The 14,335-nt window shown below is 39.7% G+C and overlaps 1 protein-coding gene across 1 annotated transcript in view; it reads left to right on the top strand.

Moving 5' to 3' along the window:
* Positions 1-14,335, top strand: part of LOC146776022 (uncharacterized) — a 195,581-nt gene that overhangs the window by 144,065 nt on the left and 37,181 nt on the right. The window contains exons 106-115 of the mRNA XM_085638333.1: positions 759-874; positions 2,132-2,254; positions 3,512-3,634; positions 4,895-5,010; positions 6,269-6,390; positions 7,650-7,771; positions 9,030-9,151; positions 10,411-10,532; positions 11,791-11,912; positions 13,172-13,293. The gene's annotated coding sequence lies outside the window, so the exon portion shown is untranslated. The remainder of the gene's footprint in view (positions 1-758; positions 875-2,131; positions 2,255-3,511; positions 3,635-4,894; positions 5,011-6,268; positions 6,391-7,649; positions 7,772-9,029; positions 9,152-10,410; positions 10,533-11,790; positions 11,913-13,171; positions 13,294-14,335) is intronic.

Raw genomic sequence — 14,335 nt, 5'->3', positions numbered from 1 at the left:
TTACCATTCCCCCTCCTATTTGCCTTGTAGTCATGAATACAGATGTCTGATCTCTCATCCTCCTGTGTGGTCAGCTTCCACAAGGACAATAGGTCCAGTGCCGCTCTGACATCATAAAGCTAAAGCAAGATGTTGTCTGACATGAAGGCCACTCGGTTACCTAGCAAGCAGTAGGATACATTTTCTTGGTAATGAAATGAGTAGCAGGATAGACAGGATGCCCAACTGAAAACTAAGAATGGTAAGATGTAAGAAAGTATGGCATTTATTGAGACTTCTAAATGTGTATAAACGCAAGTTTGAGCACAGGAGTCTGACCTTCACTATTGCTGAACTGGTAGCAATTGGCTAAAATGAAGATGGTAATTATGCTATTCATAGTTTTTATTATTCCCATTAAGTGTAGCAAACCCCCCCCCCTCTCAACTTATCAGCTGTCTTACTTGCTACTGGCATAACATATCCTAAACCAAATGAAGTGAGAAGGGTACGCTGCCACTTGGATGGCAAACAGATCTTTTTACCTACGTCCTAATGTACGTGCTACAGTTGTTTAGAGACTGTTAGCAAATGAGACATGGGTGCAGAGAAGTATAGGAGGTTAAAAACACAAATTGAGATTTTATTTTCTAATGAGCTGTTGATTTTCACAATAATACAGTCTCCACAGTATTGATCTGTTTACCCTTTATAAAAATAAAGATTTTTTTTCTATTGCCTAATGTAAATGTGCTAACAGTGGACTTTTCCATCTGCAGATTATACTGAATGACCACCAGTGGCAGTGTTTGCCAACCGAGTTTCTCTGCATTGCCGAGACTGAAGAAAAAAAAGAAGTCTTCCGGCAAACGGCATCATTTTACCAATTTATATGGTAAGCAAAACTCACAATCATTCCTTTAAGCTTTAAAAAGACGTTCACAGCATCAGAATGTCCTCACTACCTTATAGTCGGAGTCTGTGCCTGAATACAATTTGTCAAGATGGAAGTAATATGAATCACGTTGTGTTGGTCATGATAGTTAATAAAAGACTGACTGCCTCCAACGCTACTAAAGCCTGCTTTTATATTCTGGTGCTAGCAATGTTCCATTTGAGGAAATTGCTGCCTTTGAGGCTGAAATGCACTATCTCACTTTAGAACGATAGTGCTACGTTCTGAAGGAAGGAAGCTTATGTAGCCTCTTCCCCTGCACTCTGTGTGTTGGACTCTGATACTCAAGATGGATTGTTGTTAATGATAATCTCCTTTTTTGTATCCATCTCCATCCCACTTTCAAAAAGGCTCCAGTGCATTGAGTGGTTCATAGTCTTTTACCATTCCCCGTCCTATTTGGCTTGTAGTCATGAATACAGATGTCTGATCTCTCATCCTCCTGTGTGGTCAGCTTCCACAAGGACAATTGGTCCAGTGCCGCTCTGACCTCATAAAGCTAAAGCAAGATGTTGTCTGACATGAGGGACACTCTGTTGCCTAGCAAGCTTACATCATAAAGCGAAAGCAAGATGTTGTCTGACATGAAGGCCACTCGGTTACCTAGCAAGCAGTAGGATACATTTTTCTTGGTAATGAAATGAGTAGCAGGATAGACAGGATGCCCAACTGAAAACTAAGAATGGTAAGATGTAAGAAAGTATGGCATTTATTGAGACTTCTAAATGTGTATAAACGCAAGTTTGAGCACAGGAGTCTGACCTTCACTATTGCTGAACTGGTAGCAATTGGCTAAAATGAAGATGGTAATTATGCTATTCATAGTTTTTATTATTCCCATTAAGTGTAGCAAACCCCCCCTCTCAACTTATCAGCTGGCTTACTTGCTACTGGCATAACATATCCTAAACCAAATGAAGTGAGAAGGGTACGCTGCCACTTGGATGGCAAACAGATCTATTTACCTACGTCCTAATGTACGTGCTACAGTTGTTTAGAGACTGTTAGCAAATGAGACATGGGTGCAGAGAAGTATAGGAGGTTAAAAACACAAATTGAGATTTTATTTTCTAATGAGCTGTTGATTTTCACAATAATAGTCTCCACAGTATTGATCTGTTTACCCTTTATAAAAATCAAGATTTTTTTTCTATTGCTTAATGTAAATGTGCTAACAGTGGACTTTTCCATCTGCAGATTATACTGTATGACCACCAGTGGCAGTGTTTGCCAACCGAGTTTCTCTGCATTGCCGAGACTGAAGAAAAAAAAAAAACAAGAAGTCTTCCGGCAAACGGCATCATTTTACCAATTTATATGGTAAGCAAAACTCACAATCATTCCTTTAAGCTTTAAAAAGACGTTCACAGCATCAGAATGTCCTCACTACCTTATAGTCGGAGTCTGTGCCTGAATACAATTTGTCAAGATGGAAGTAATATGAATCACGTTGTGTTGGTCATGATAGTTAATAAAAGACTGACTGCCTCCAACGCTACTAAAGCCTGCTTTTATATTCTGGTGCTAGCAATGTTCCATTTGAGGAAATTGCTGCCTTTGAGGCTGAAATGCACTATCTCACTTTAGAACGATAGTGCTACGTTCTGAAGGAAGGAAGCTTATGTAGCCTCTTCCCCTGCACTCTGTGTGTTGGACTCTGATACTCAAGATGGATTGTTGTTAATGATAATCTCCTTTTTTGTATCCATCTCCATCCCACTTTCAAAAAGGCTCCAGTGCATTGAGTGGTTCATAGTCTTTTACCATTCCCCGTCCTATTTGGCTTGTAGTCATGAATACAGATGTCTGATCTCTCATCCTCCTGTGTGGTCAGCTTCCACAAGGACAATTGGTCCAGTGCCGCTCTGACCTCATAAAGCTAAAGCAAGATGTTGTCTGACATGAGGGACACTCTGTTGCCTAGCAAGCTTACATCATAAAGCGAAAGCAAGATGTTGTCTGACATGAAGGCCACTCGGTTACCTAGCAAGCAGTAGGATACATTTTTCTTGGTAATGAAATGAGTAGCAGGATAGACAGGATGCCCAACTGAAAACTAAGAATGGTAAGATGTAAGAAAGTATGGCATTTATTGAGACTTCTAAATGTGTATAAACGCAAGTTTGAGCACAGGAGTCTGACCTTCACTATTGCTGAACTGGTAGCAATTGGCTAAAATGAAGATGGTAATTATGCTATTCATAGTTTTTATTATTCCCATTAAGTGTAGCAAACCCCCCCTCTCAACTTATCAGCTGGCTTACTTGCTACTGGCATAACATATCCTAAACCAAATGAAGTGAGAAGGGTACGCTGCCACTTGGATGGCAAACAGATCTATTTACCTACGTCCTAATGTACGTGCTACAGTTGTTTAGAGACTGTTAGCAAATGAGACATGGGTGCAGAGAAGTATAGGAGGTTAAAAACACAAATTGAGATTTTATTTTCTAATGAGCTGTTGATTTTCACAATAATAGTCTCCACAGTATTGATCTGTTTACCCTTTATAAAAATCAAGATTTTTTTTCTATTGCTTAATGTAAATGTGCTAACAGTGGACTTTTCCATCTGCAGATTATACTGTATGACCACCAGTGGCAGTGTTTGCCAACCGAGTTTCTCTGCATTGCCGAGACTGAAGAAAAAAAAAAAACAAGAAGTCTTCCGGCAAACGGCATCATTTTACCAATTTATATGGTAAGCAAAACTCACAATCATTCCTTTAAGCTTTAAAAAGACGTTCACAGCATCAGAATGTCCTCACTACCTTATAGTCGGAGTCTGTGCCTGAATACAATTTGTCAAGATGGAAGTAATATGAATCACGTTGTGTTGGTCATGATAGTTAATAAAAGACTGACTGCCTCCAACGCTACTAAAGCCTGCTTTTATATTCTGGTGCTAGCAATGTTCCATTTGAGGAAATTGCTGCCTTTGAGGCTGAAATGCACTATCTCACTTTAGAACGATAGTGCTACGTTCTGAAGGAAGGAAGCTTATGTAGCCTCTTCCCCTGCACTCTGTGTGTTGGACTCTGATACTCAAGATGGATTGTTGTTAATGATAATCTCCTTTTTTGTATCCATCTCCATCCCACTTTCAAAAAGGCTCCAGTGCATTGAGTGGTTCATAGTCTTTTACCATTCCCCGTCCTATTTGGCTTGTAGTCATGAATACAGATGTCTGATCTCTCATCCTCCTGTGTGGTCAGCTTCCACAAGGACAATTGGTCCAGTGCCGCTCTGACATCATAAAGCTAAAGCAAGATGTTGTCTGACATGAGGGACACTTTGTTGCCTAGCAAGCTTACATCATAAAGCAAAAGCAAGATGTTGTCTGACATGAAGGCCACTCGGTTACCTAGCAAGCAGTAGGATACATTTTTCTTGGTAATGAAATGAGTAGCAGGATAGACAGGATGCCCAACTGAAAACTAAGAATGGTAAGATGTAAGAAAGTATGGCATTTATTGAGACTTCTAAATGTGTATAAACGCAAGTTTGAGCACAGGAGTCTGACCTTCACTATTGCTGAACTGGTAGCAATTGGCTAAAATGAAGATGGTAATTATGCTATTCATAGTTTTTATTATTCCCATTAAGTGTAGCAAACCCCCCCCTCTCAACTTATCAGCTGGCTTACTTGCTACTGGCATAACATATCCTAAACCAAATGAAGTGAGAAGGGTACGCTGCCACTTGGATGGCAAACAGATCTATTTACCTACGTCCTAATGTACGTGCTACAGTTGTTTAGAGACTGTTAGCAAATGAGACATGGGTGCAGAGAAGTATAGGAGGTTAAAAACACAAATTGAGATTTTATTTTCTAATGAGCTGTTGATTTTCACAATAATACAGTCTCCACAGTATTGATCTGTTTACCCTTTATAAAAATCAAGATTTTTTTTCTATTTCTTAATGTAAATGTGCTAACAGTGGACTTTTCCATCTGCAGATTATACTGAATGACCACCAGTGGCAGTGTTTGCCACCCGAGTTTCTCTGCATTGCCGAGACTGAAGAAAAAAAAGAAGTCTTCCGGCAAACGGCATCATTTTACCAATTTATATGGTAAGCAAAACTCACAATCATTCCTTTAAGCTTTAAAAAGACGTTCACAGCATCAGAATGTCCTCACTACCTTATAGTCGGAGTCTGTGCCTGAATACAATTTGTCAAGATGGAAGTAATATGAATCACGTTGTGTTGGTCATGATAGTTAATAAAAGACTGACTGCCTCCAACGCTACTAAAGCCTGCTTTTATATTCTGGTGCTAGCAATGTTCCATTTGAGGAAATTGCTGCCTTTGAGGCTGAAATGCACTATCTCACTTTAGAACGATAGTGCTACGTTCTGAAGGAAGGAAGCTTATGTAGCCTCTTCCCCTGCACTCTGTGTGTTGGACTCTGATACTCAAGATGGATTGTTGTTAATGATAATCTCCTTTTTTGTATCCATCTCCATCCCACTTTCAAAAAGGCTCCAGTGCATTGAGTGGTTCATAGTCTTTTACCATTCCCCGTCCTATTTGGCTTGTAGTCATGAATACAGATGTCTGATCTCTCATCCTCCTGTGTGGTCAGCTTCCACAAGGACAATTGGTCCAGTGCCGCTCTGACATCATAAAGCTAAAGCAAGATGTTGTCTGACATGAGGGACACTTTGTTGCCTAGCAAGCTTACATCATAAAGCGAAAGCAAGATGTTGTCTGACATGAAGGCCACTCGGTTACCTAGCAAGCAGTAGGATACATTTTTCTTGGTAATGAAATGAGTAGCAGGATAGACAGGATGCCCAACTGAAAACTAAGAATGGTAAGATGTAAGAAAGTATGGCATTTATTGAGACTTCTAAATGTGTATAAACGCAAGTTTGAGCACAGGAGTCTGACCTTCACTATTGCTGAACTGGTAGCAATTGGCTAAAATGAAGATGGTAATTATGCTATTCATAGTTTTTATTATTCCCATTAAGTGTAGCAAACCCCCCTCTCAACTTATCAGCTGGCTTACTTGCTACTGGCATAACATATCCTAAACCAAATGAAGTGAGAAGGGTACGCTGCCACTTGGATGGCAAACAGATCTATTTACCTACGTCCTAATGTACGTGCTACAGTTGTTTAGAGACTGTTAGCAAATGAGACATGGGTGCAGAGAAGTATAGGAGGTTAAAAACACAAATTGAGATTTTATTTTCTAATGAGCTGTTGATTTTCACAATAATACAGTCTCCACAGTATTGATCTGTTTACCCTTTATAAAAATCAAGATTTTTTTTCTATTGCTTAATGTAAATGTGCTAACAGTGGACTTTTCCATCTGCAGATTATACTGAATGACCACCAGTGGCAGTGTTTGCCAACCGAGTTTCTCTGCATTGCCGAGACTGAAGAAAAAAAAAAAAAAGAAGTCTTCCGGCAAACGGCATCATTTTACCAATTTATATGGTAAGCAAATCTCACAATCATTCCTTTAAGCTTTAAAAAGACGTTCACAGCATCAGAATGTCCTCACTACCTTATAGTCGGAGTCTGTGCCTGAATACAATTTGTCAAGATGGAAGTAATATGAATCACGTTGTGTTGGTCATGATAGTTAATAAAAGACTGACTGCCTCCAACGCTACTAAAGCCTGCTTTTATATTCTGGTGCTAGCAATGTTCCATTTGAGGAAATTGCTGCCTTTGAGGCTGAAATGCACTATCTCACTTTAGAACGATAGTGCTACGTTCTGAAGAAAGGAAGCTTATGTAGCCTCTTCCCCTGCACTCGGTGTGTTGGACTCTGATACTCAAGATGGATTGTTGTTAATGATAATCTCCTTTTTTGTGTCCATCTCCATCCCACTTTCAAAAAGGCTCCAGTGCATTGAGTGGTTCATAGTCTTTTACCATTCCCCCTCCTATTTGCCTTGTAGTCATGAATACAGATGTCTGATCTCTCATCCTCCTGTGTGGTCAGCTTCCACAAGGACAATTGTTCCAGTGCCGCTCTGACATCATAAAGCTAAAGCAAGATGTTGTCTGACATGAGGGACACTCTGTTGCCTAGCAAGCTTACATCATAAAGCGAAAGCAAGATGTTGTCTGACATGAAGGCCACTCGGTTACCTAGCAAGCAGTAGGATACATTTTTCTTGGTAATGAAATGAGTAGCAGGCTAGACAGGATGCCCAACTGAAAACTAAGAATGGTAAGATGTAAGAAAGTATGGCATTTATTGAGACTTCTAAATGTGTATAAACGCAAGTTTGAGCACAGGAGTCTGACCTTCACTATTGCTGAACTGGTAGCAATTGGCTAAAATGAAGATGGTAATTATGCTATTCATAGTTTTTATTATTCCCATTAAGTGTAGCAAACCCCCCCTCTCAACTTATCAGCTGGCTTACTTGCTACTGGCATAACATATCCTAAACCAAATGAAGTGAGAAGGGTACGCTGCCACTTGGATGGCAAACAGATCTATTTACCTACGTCCTAATGTACGTGCTACAGTTGGTTAGAGACTGTTAGCAAATGAGACATGGGTGCAGAGAAGTATAGGAGGTTAAAAACACAAATTGAGATTTTATTTTCTAATGAGCTGTTGATTTTCACAATAATACAGTCTCCACAGTATTGATCTGTTTACCCTTTATAAAAATCAAGATTTTTTTTCTATTGCTTAATGTAAATGTGCTAACAGTGGACTTTTCCATCTGCAGATTATACTGAATGACCACCAGTGGCAGTGTTTGCCAACCGAGTTTCTCTGCATTGCCGAGACTGAAGAAAAAAAAAAAAAAGAAGTCTTCCGGCAAACGGCATCATTTTACCAATTTATATGGTAAGCAAAACTCACAATCATTCCTTTAAGCTTTAAAAAGACGTTCACAGCATCAGAATGTCCTCACTACCTTATAGTCGGAGTCTGTGCCTGAATACAATTTGTCAAGATGGAAGTAATATGAATCACGTTGTGTTGGTCATGATAGTTAATAAAAGACTGACTGCCTCCAACGCTACTAAAGCCTGCTTTTATATTCTGGTGCTAGCAATGTTCCATTTGAGGAAATTGCTGCCTTTGAGGCTGAAATGCACTATCTCACTTTAGAACGATAGTGCTACGTTCTGAAGGAAGGAAGCTTATGTAGCCTCTTCCCCTGCACTCTGTGTGTTGGACTCTGATACTCAAGATGGATTGTTGTTAATGATAATCTCCTTTTTTGTATCCATCTCCATCCCACTTTCAAAAAGGCTCCAGTGCATTGAGTGGTTCATAGTCTTTTACCATTCCCCGTCCTATTTGGCTTGTAGTCATGAATACAGATGTCTGATCTCTCATCCTCCTGTGTGGTCAGCTTCCACAAGGACAATTGGTCCAGTGCCGCTCTGACATCATAAAGCTAAAGCAAGATGTTGTCTGACATGAGGGACACTTTGTTGCCTAGCAAGCTTACATCATAAAGCGAAAGCAAGATGTTGTCTGACATGAAGGCCACTCGGTTACCTAGCAAGCAGTAGGATACATTTTTCTTGGTAATGAAATGAGTAGCAGGATAGACAGGATGCCCAACTGAAAACTAAGAATGGTAAGATGTAAGAAAGTATGGCATTTATTGAGACTTCTAAATGTGTATAAACGCAAGTTTGAGCACAGGAGTCTGACCTTCACTATTGCTGAACTGGTAGCAATTGGCTAAAATGAAGATGGTAATTATGCTATTCATAGTTTTTATTATTCCCATTAAGTGTAGCAAACCCCCCTCTCAACTTATCAGCTGGCTTACTTGCTACTGGCATAACATATCCTAAACCAAATGAAGTGAGAAGGGTACGCTGCCACTTGGATGGCAAACAGATCTATTTACCTACGTCCTAATGTACGTGCTACAGTTGTTTAGAGACTGTTAGCAAATGAGACATGGGTGCAGAGAAGTATAGGAGGTTAAAAACACAAATTGAGATTTTATTTTCTAATGAGCTGTTGATTTTCACAATAATACAGTCTCCACAGTATTGATCTGTTTACCCTTTATAAAAATCAAGATTTTTTTTCTATTGCTTAATGTAAATGTGCTAACAGTGGACTTTTCCATCTGCAGATTATACTGAATGACCACCAGTGGCAGTGTTTGCCAACCGAGTTTCTCTGCATTGCCGAGACTGAAGAAAAAAAAAAAAAAGAAGTCTTCCGGCAAACGGCATCATTTTACCAATTTATATGGTAAGCAAATCTCACAATCATTCCTTTAAGCTTTAAAAAGACGTTCACAGCATCAGAATGTCCTCACTACCTTATAGTCGGAGTCTGTGCCTGAATACAATTTGTCAAGATGGAAGTAATATGAATCACGTTGTGTTGGTCATGATAGTTAATAAAAGACTGACTGCCTCCAACGCTACTAAAGCCTGCTTTTATATTCTGGTGCTAGCAATGTTCCATTTGAGGAAATTGCTGCCTTTGAGGCTGAAATGCACTATCTCACTTTAGAACGATAGTGCTACGTTCTGAAGAAAGGAAGCTTATGTAGCCTCTTCCCCTGCACTCGGTGTGTTGGACTCTGATACTCAAGATGGATTGTTGTTAATGATAATCTCCTTTTTTGTGTCCATCTCCATCCCACTTTCAAAAAGGCTCCAGTGCATTGAGTGGTTCATAGTCTTTTACCATTCCCCCTCCTATTTGCCTTGTAGTCATGAATACAGATGTCTGATCTCTCATCCTCCTGTGTGGTCAGCTTCCACAAGGACAATTGTTCCAGTGCCGCTCTGACATCATAAAGCTAAAGCAAGATGTTGTCTGACATGAGGGACACTCTGTTGCCTAGCAAGCTTACATCATAAAGCGAAAGCAAGATGTTGTCTGACATGAAGGCCACTCGGTTACCTAGCAAGCAGTAGGATACATTTTTCTTGGTAATGAAATGAGTAGCAGGCTAGACAGGATGCCCAACTGAAAACTAAGAATGGTAAGATGTAAGAAAGTATGGCATTTATTGAGACTTCTAAATGTGTATAAACGCAAGTTTGAGCACAGGAGTCTGACCTTCACTATTGCTGAACTGGTAGCAATTGGCTAAAATGAAGATGGTAATTATGCTATTCATAGTTTTTATTATTCCCATTAAGTGTAGCAAACCCCCCCTCTCAACTTATCAGCTGGCTTACTTGCTACTGGCATAACATATCCTAAACCAAATGAAGTGAGAAGGGTACGCTGCCACTTGGATGGCAAACAGATCTATTTACCTACGTCCTAATGTACGTGCTACAGTTGGTTAGAGACTGTTAGCAAATGAGACATGGGTGCAGAGAAGTATAGGAGGTTAAAAACACAAATTGAGATTTTATTTTCTAATGAGCTGTTGATTTTCACAATAATACAGTCTCCACAGTATTGATCTGTTTACCCTTTATAAAAATCAAGATTTTTTTTCTATTGCTTAATGTAAATGTGCTAACAGTGGACTTTTCCATCTGCAGATTATACTGAATGACCACCAGTGGCAGTGTTTGCCAACCGAGTTTCTCTGCATTGCCGAGACTGAAGAAAAAAAAAAAAAAGAAGTCTTCCGGCAAACGGCATCATTTTACCAATTTATATGGTAAGCAAAACTCACAATCATTCCTTTAAGCTTTAAAAAGACGTTCACAGCATCAGAATGTCCTCACTACCTTATAGTCGGAGTCTGTGCCTGAATACAATTTGTCAAGATGGAAGTAATATGAATCACGTTGTGTTGGTCATGATAGTTAATAAAAGACTGACTGCCTCCAACGCTACTAAAGCCTGCTTTTATATTCTGGTGCTAGCAATGTTCCATTTGAGGAAATTGCTGCCTTTGAGGCTGAAATGCACTATCTCACTTTAGAACGATAGTGCTACGTTCTGAAGGAAGGAAGCTTATGTAGCCTCTTCCCCTGCACTCTGTGTGTTGGACTCTGATACTCAAGATGGATTGTTGTTAATGATAATCTCCTTTTTTGTATCCATCTCCATCCCACTTTCAAAAAGGCTCCAGTGCATTGAGTGGTTCATAGTCTTTTACCATTCCCCGTCCTATTTGGCTTGTAGTCATGAATACAGATGTCTGATCTCTCATCCTCCTGTGTGGTCAGCTTCCACAAGGACAATTGGTCCAGTGCCGCTCTGACATCATAAAGCTAAAGCAAGATGTTGTCTGACATGAGGGACACTTTGTTGCCTAGCAAGCTTACATCATAAAGCGAAAGCAAGATGTTGTCTGACATGAAGGCCACTCGGTTACCTAGCAAGCAGTAGGATACATTTTTCTTGGTAATGAAATGAGTAGCAGGATAGACAGGATGCCCAACTGAAAACTAAGAATGGTAAGATGTAAGAAAGTATGGCATTTATTGAGACTTCTAAATGTGTATAAACGCAAGTTTGAGCACAGGAGTCTGACCTTCACTATTGCTGAACTGGTAGCAATTGGCTAAAATGAAGATGGTAATTATGCTATTCATAGTTTTTATTATTCCCATTAAGTGTAGCAAACCCCCCTCTCAACTTATCAGCTGGCTTACTTGCTACTGGCATAACATATCCTAAACCAAATGAAGTGAGAAGGGTACGCTGCCACTTGGATGGCAAACAGATCTATTTACCTACGTCCTAATGTACGTGCTACAGTTGTTTAGAGACTGTTAGCAAATGAGACATGGGTGCAGAGAAGTATAGGAGGTTAAAAACACAAATTGAGATTTTATTTTCTAATGAGCTGTTGATTTTCACAATAATACAGTCTCCACAGTATTGATCTGTTTACCCTTTATAAAAATCAAGATTTTTTTTCTATTGCTTAATGTAAATGTGCTAACAGTGGACTTTTCCATCTGCAGATTATACTGAATGACCACCAGTGGCAGTGTTTGCCAACCGAGTTTCTCTGCATTGCCGAGACTGAAGAAAAAAAAAAAAAAGAAGTCTTCCGGCAAACGGCATCATTTTACCAATTTATATGGTAAGCAAATCTCACAATCATTCCTTTAAGCTTTAAAAAGACGTTCACAGCATCAGAATGTCCTCACTACCTTATAGTCGGAGTCTGTGCCTGAATACAATTTGTCAAGATGGAAGTAATATGAATCACGTTGTGTTGGTCATGATAGTTAATAAAAGACTGACTGCCTCCAACGCTACTAAAGCCTGCTTTTATATTCTGGTGCTAGCAATGTTCCATTTGAGGAAATTGCTGCCTTTGAGGCTGAAATGCACTATCTCACTTTAGAACGATAGTGCTACGTTCTGAAGAAAGGAAGCTTATGTAGCCTCTTCCCCTGCACTCGGTGTGTTGGACTCTGATACTCAAGATGGATTGTTGTTAATGATAATCTCCTTTTTTGTGTCCATCTCCATCCCACTTTCAAAAAGGCTCCAGTGCATTGAGTGGTTCATAGTCTTTTACCATTCCCCCTCCTATTTGCCTTGTAGTCATGAATACAGATGTCTGATCTCTCATCCTCCTGTGTGGTCAGCTTCCACAAGGACAATTGGTCCAGTGCCGCTCTGACATCATAAAGCTAAAGCAAGATGTTGTCTGACATGAGGGACACTCTGTTGCCTAGCAAGCTTACATCATAAAGCGAAAGCAAGATGTTGTCTGACATGAAGGCCACTCGGTTACCTAGCAAGCAGTAGGATACATTTTTCTTGGTAATGAAATGAGTAGCAGGCTAGACAGGATGCCCAACTGAAAACTAAGAATGGTAAGATGTAAGAAAGTATGGCATTTATTGAGACTTCTAAATGTGTATAAACGCAAGTTTGAGCACAGGAGTCTGACCTTCACTATTGCTGAACTGGTAGCAATTGGCTAAAATGAAGATGGTAATTATGCTATTCATAGTTTTTATTATTCCCATTAAGTGTAGCAAACCCCCCCTCTCAACTTATCAGCTGGCTTACTTGCTACTGGCATAACATATCCTAAACCAAATGAAGTGAGAAGGGTACGCTGCCACTTGGATGGCAAACAGATCTATTTACCTACGTCCTAATGTACGTGCTACAGTTGTTTAGAGACTGTTAGCAAATGAGACATGGGTGCAGAGAAGTATAGGAGGTTAAAAACACAAATTGAGATTTTATTTTCTAATGAGCTGTTGATTTTCACAATAATACAGTCTCCACAGTATTGATCTGTTTACCCTTTATAAAAATCAAGATTTTTTTTCTATTGCTTAATGTAAATGTGCTAACAGTGGACTTTTCCATCTGCAGATTATACTGAATGACCACCAGTGGCAGTGTTTGCCACCCGAGTTTCTCTGCATTGCCGAGACTGAAGAAAAAAAAAAAAAAGAAGTCTTCCGGCAAACGGCATCATTTTACCATTTTATATGGTAAGCAAAACTCACAATCATTCCTTTAAGCTTTAAAAAGACGTTCACAGCATCAGAATGTCCTCACTACCTTATAGTCGGAGTCTGTGCCTGAATACAATTTGTCAAGATGGAAGTAATATGAATCACGTTGTGTTGGTCATGATAGTTAATAAAAGACTGACTGCCTCCAACGCTACTAAAGCCTGCTTTTATATTCTGGTGCTAGCAATGTTCCATTTGAGGAAATTGCTGCCTTTGAGGCTGAAATGCACTATCTCACTTTAGAACGATAGTGCTACGTTCTGAAGGAAGGAAGCTTATGTAGCCTCTTCCCCTGCACTCTGTGTGTTGGACTCTGATACTCAAGATGGATTGTTGTTAATGATAATCTCCTTTTTTGTATCCATCTCCATCCCACTTTCAAAAAGGCTCCAGTGCATTGAGTGGTTCATAGTCTTTTACCATTCCCCCTCCTATTTGCCTTGTAGTCATGAATACAGATGTCTGATCTCTCATCCTCCTGTGTGGTCAGCTTCCACAAGGACAATAGGTCCAGTGCCGCTCTGACATCATAAAGCTAAAGCAAGATGTTGTCTGACATGAAGGCCACTCGGTTACCTAGCAAGCAGTAGGATACATTTTCTTGGTAATGAAATGAGTAGCAGGATAGACAGGATGCCCAACTGAAAACTAAGATGAAAGAAAGTATGGCATTTATTGAGACTTCTAAATGTGTATAAACGCAAGTTTGAGCACAGGAGTCTGACCTTCACTATTGCTGAACTGGTAGCAATTGGCTAAAATGAAGATGGTAATTATGCTATTCATAGTTTTTATTATTCCCATTAAGTGTAGCAAACCCCCCCTCTCAACTTATCAGCTGGCTTACTTGCTACTGGCATAACATATCCTAAACCAAATGAAGTGAGAAGGGTACGCTGCCACTTGGATGGCAAACAGATCTATTTACCTACGTCCTAATGTACGTGCTACAGTTGTTTAGAGACTGTTAGCAAATGAGACATGGGTGCAGAGAAGTATAGGAGGTTAAAAACACAAA

The sequence above is a fragment of the Triturus cristatus genome, chromosome 12 (assembly GCF_964204655.1).
Source record: "Triturus cristatus chromosome 12, aTriCri1.1, whole genome shotgun sequence".
Lineage (NCBI taxonomy): Eukaryota > Metazoa > Chordata > Amphibia > Caudata > Salamandridae > Triturus > Triturus cristatus.
Note: the sequence above shows the minus strand (reverse complement) of the source record. Positions and strands in the feature narration are given on the sequence as shown.